At 45.5% G+C, this 4,804-nt stretch overlaps 1 long non-coding RNA gene across 2 annotated transcripts; it reads left to right on the top strand.

Annotated features, from left to right (window-relative positions):
- Positions 1-2,456, top strand: LOC131898523 (uncharacterized). 2 transcript variants are annotated; one of them, XR_009375955.1, is made up of 3 exons: positions 1-393; positions 1,000-1,664; positions 1,925-2,456. It is a non-coding gene; the product is annotated as an uncharacterized LOC131898523 (long non-coding RNA). The 2 variants fall into 2 exon arrangements; XR_009375954.1 differs by lacking the exon at positions 1-393 and having other exon boundaries at positions 769-1,664.
- Positions 2,457-4,804: the final 2,348 nt, after the last annotated feature.

Here is a 4,804-nt window from a genome sequence, read left to right on the forward strand (position 1 = left end):
TAGGAAAAATGAGGTAACACAGGCCAGCCTGCAGCCAGGAGACTTTTTGGTCCCCCTGATCCACTGCAGTTCCTGAATGGGTCTGTGTTCCTGTGAGAACACTGAGAAACGTCTTTTATGCTCGCTTTTCACTTCAGTGTGTGGTAATGGGTTGTTATTGTCTCTGAGATTTCACATTTAAACCCTCCTTCCTTCCTTGGTCTTTCCTCAGGATGACAGGATTCAGGAAGACGGCCCCATATTTGATCCACGGAGCCCAACCTATATGCAAGACGTTATCAATCATATACCAAAAGCCTATAAGGATGGGAATTACCTATTTATAGGTATAATATTGACTATCTACCATAGGTTTGTGACCACCTGGGAGATGCTGGACTTAATTATGGACACGTGAGTGGCTACACACAAGTCAGGCTCTCAAGCCTCCTGTTTGGTTTTAGAATGTCTCTACCCTTCTCTGGGACTGTATGCTCTCACAGAACAAGTATTATTGTATCATTGGTCCTGGGCCTGGACCTTCAAGATGACATGGCCAGAGATAGGGGTAGGGGAGACAACACTAGATTGTCATTCACTTTTCCCAAGAAGTGTCAAACACTATCCTTTCTTATCCTTTGAACAGAGCCTTTTTCCCATTTGTATAAAAGCTTCTAGACACTATCTAGGTTTGATGGGACTAACAGAAGCAGATAAGGGTCCCTGGGGCCACCCAAGAAATCCTGTAACAACAACAACAACAACAACAACAACAACAACAACAAAAAACCAAGAAGGAGAAGCTTAGGTTACCCATTGTGTGACAATCCTTGAGAGCTGTGACCAGAGGCTCTTTCCCAGACCCTAACCATGGAAGTCAGAACATTGCAAGGAGCCCTGAGGACCCTCATCCCCTTCCTGGCTTCTATTTCTCTACCTGATTCATGTAGCTCCTTCTAGATCCCTTGGTGGGTTGGGGACACATGGCCTTAGTGGTGACACCCTCATGAAATGCCACAGGTATGGACCTTTGCAGCCAGACTGTGTGGAGGATCAGGAAAAAAGGAAGTGAGTTGGCTTGGGTGACGAGGGAGGTAAGAGCCCCTCTACACAGTGGGATGTCTGGGGTGGCTAGGGTTGAGGAATGAGCTGTTACCAGTCACCCTGCTCTTGGGATTCCCACTAGAGGGATGGTACCAGAGACTTCACGTGCAGGTGGAGAAAAACAGAAATAAATCTCCATTGATCTCCTTGGTCCTGAGGAGCACAGGGATTGACGGAAGCTAAAGGGCCCTAGGGGAAACCATCCCCACTACAGCCCAGCCCAGTCTGCCCAGTCCCTCCTCCAAGGGACAGAAAGTGTCTCGAGCCCTGTCCATACAGCTCTACACTCCTGACCACCATGCCCAGCAGCACATGGGCTGGGCAGCCTTTTCCTCATCTAAGGGACACTGCTGTGCTGGTGAAGTGAGGCCAGGCTTCTGACTCTACTTCCCTCCAACCTGGTCCTCCCTGCAGTGCCTTGTTATCCTTCCTATCAATATGGACGTCAAAACAACCCCAGGACTTCAGGTCTCCAAACCTTGCCGTGGCCAAGAGGCTCGTGAAATATCTATGGCCCGATGAGCCTGCAAAAGACTTCACTCTCCAAGGGGAGGCGCTGGAGGAGCAGGACTGTAAAATGGGTGAGGAGGCCTGGGGTAGGTTCCTAGGAAGGCTGAGGTAATTTCGATGATGGGTTATACCAGGGAATTGTCCAGATATCCCGCCTGGAACCAGAGCTGGACACCTGTCGGGTGAGATGTCCTGTTGTGGGGAGAGGGGACTGGGGATTTTCTGACATGAACAGACCTTGTGTAACCAGCAAGGCCATCTCTGGGAAGCTCACCCCATCATGGAAACTTCTAGGGCACTTCCACTAATGGTTCATCTCTTTCTGCCTTAGATGATGGACTCCTCAGGGAAGTTAATACAGAGGCACCCATGCAGGATGCATTAGGGATGGTGGAGACTCTACATGTGGGACCAACTTCTGTGGCAGAGCCCCGGGAATTTCTGAAAACCCAAGATGACACAGACCTGGCCCTTGGGGAACCAACCGTGCCAGAAGCTGGACCAGTACCACTTCAAACTTCAGACCAGCCTCTGCCCACTGATGCACAGCCACCTCTAGAAGTGGCTGCAGATGTTCCAGATGCTGGGCGGCTCTTTCTAGTTTCTGTTGTGCAACTGGGTGCACCAGAGCCCTTTTTCCCTCTGCCTGATGTTGACATAGATTGAGATTGTTTATTACCTGCCGAGTTCCACCCAGGACCAGCTGTCCTTCCCGTCTTTAGAGAAAGTATCTCCTTTCGTTGTGTTTAAAACTTTTTATTGTTGTTTTCAAAGTTAATATTAATATTGCCTTTAATTATATTTAATTATTTTTCCTTGTTTTTTCAATATTAATATGTATTAATAAACATTAAGTATGCCTAGTTCTCTCATTGTTTTCATGTTAATATCACCTTTAATTTTGTTTATTTCTTTTTTATTAATGGTTTCATTGTTAATATTTCCTTTAATTTTCTTTAGTACTTTTTTCAATGTTAATATTGCCTTTAATTATGCTTAATTCTTTTTATTGTTGTGTTCATTGTTAATATTGCCTTTCATTTTGTTTAATTCTTTTTATTATTCTTTTCACTGTCAATATCTCTTTAAATTTTGTCTAATTTTTTTTTATTCTTGTTTTCATTTTTAGTATCTCCTTGAATTTTGTTTAAATTTTTTAGGGCATGATCATTTCTTTGTTACCCTTAAAGACTTATTTCTGACTGGACTCAGACTCACAAGTAAAAGCTCTGAGAGGACAGCCTACGTCTCTTGGCGATCTGGTCCTGGCGCTTTACTTGGGCGTCCTTCATTCTCTTGCCAAAAGTTCATCACATTCTGCAGCCTTCTCCTTGTTTTCCTTTGTCTGTTGTTTCTTTAGAGCAGCAATATGACAGCCTTTGTGTTGCAGGACATGAGGAGTGACAGGATGCTGAATCTTGAGTGCTTTGGTCCTGGGCTTTTTCTTGGTTTAATGGCTTTCTGACCATGTATTTTTGGCGGACATCATCTTCCTTAAAGAGATTAAAAAGCTTTCAGATTCTGCTAGCTCTTTAAGGTCCCAAGTGACGAGGCACAGTAGTATCTGTCCATCCAGGAATATCCTCCTCTCCTTTTTTTTTTTTTTTTTCTTCCAATAACCAAATTAGGAACACTGAAATTGGCTTCCATGATGCATCCTCAAACAGACTTGTGCTTCCTCTCTCCGTTCTCCTTGGTCTATAACAAGAATGGCCCTTACTCAACAGCAGGTGCACGCTGCCATGGGTCAAAATGCCTTGCTTCATGGGAAAACTTTTTCATTCCTGCCAATGATTCGGACCACATACCCCTTCCACTCTTCACCCAGAGCATCAGCAGCTACTTCTGTGGCCATGGGCTTCTCACAGAACATACGAAGCTTGTGTTCATCATCCACTTCAATGAGTTTCTGACAGCTGGTGGCAGGGAAGGAGACATTCAGCTTCATCTTGACACAGCCAACCGCCTAGGAGGTGCCACAAAAAAAGAGCTGTTTAACTCCTTTTTATGGTGTTCTCAATGTGGGTTGTTATTTAGACTTTAATATTAATAAAAATTTGTTTACTCATGTTATGGTTCAGGGGCATCATGTCTATTCCCCATGTGCTACAATTTACTCATGTCTACCTGTGTATGGCAACTCTGAGACAAACATGTGGATCATGGAAGGAGAACCCTTGAAGGCCGTCTTAGAAGCAGGGAAAAGCAAGCAGCTCATGTGGCAGAAAAAGGGCAAATACCAACAATGGTGAGGAATATATGATTGTGAACTGGCAGTCTTCTGCTCAGCGGTCTCCCTAACACTTAGGGACATAGATTCTGAGTTCAGATAGAGTAGGGCTCAAGCTCAGAGGTCTTCACTTTCTCCATGGGCTTCTGCTCTGTCAAAATGGTCTGCAGGGCCATGCAGAGAAAAATGATGTCAACTTAACTATAATGGTGCTCCCCATTCTCACCAACCCTGAGCCCAGAGCTGGCCGCATACTCAGAGATCTGCTTGCTTCTGCCTCTTAAAGGCCTGCACCACCACTGCCCAGCCCCTTTTCTTTTCTTAATGTGAGTTTGGGTATTGAACTCATGCTTGCAAGGCAAACATTTCAGTAGCTGAGTTATCATGCCAGTCCATTTGCATTTTGTGTTATATTATTAATTCACATAGCTGCTTAATTAAAAACAAGGTTTATACTCATTATCTCCCCCCCCCGTGTGTGTGTGTGTGTGTGTGTGTGTGTGTGTGTGTGTGTGTGTATGAGAGAGAGAGAGAGAGAGAGAGAGAGAGAGAGAGAGAGAGAGAGAGGGAGCCTGTGGAATCCAAAAACCAGGAGTCAACATTTCACGAAGCTGGAGTTAGAGGCAGCTGTGAGCCACACTTTAATAAGTGCTGGGAACTGAACTTGGGTCCTCTGCAAGGGTTCTTAACTCTGACATTTGCACAGTTCAGTAGACTATTGTCCTTCCTTTCATAGACAAAGACACTGAGGCTTAGGCGGGAGACTGACTTGTTCTCAAATGCAAATGGCGTAAGCAATGGTTTTCTATTTCAAACCCCTGTGACTAAGAACTGAGAAGATGACAGGGTTGCAGCCATCTTTGAGAAGGGTCAGACTAGGGGCCAGCAGGCCCTGGGAACCCCACCAGGGATGTGCTGCCCCTCCACCCTTAGGCCCTGGGAACCCACCAGGGATGTCCTGCCCCACCACCCTAAGCCCTG

This window comes from Peromyscus eremicus, chromosome 23 (assembly GCF_949786415.1).
Source record: "Peromyscus eremicus chromosome 23, PerEre_H2_v1, whole genome shotgun sequence".
Classification (NCBI taxonomy): domain Eukaryota; kingdom Metazoa; phylum Chordata; class Mammalia; order Rodentia; family Cricetidae; genus Peromyscus; species Peromyscus eremicus.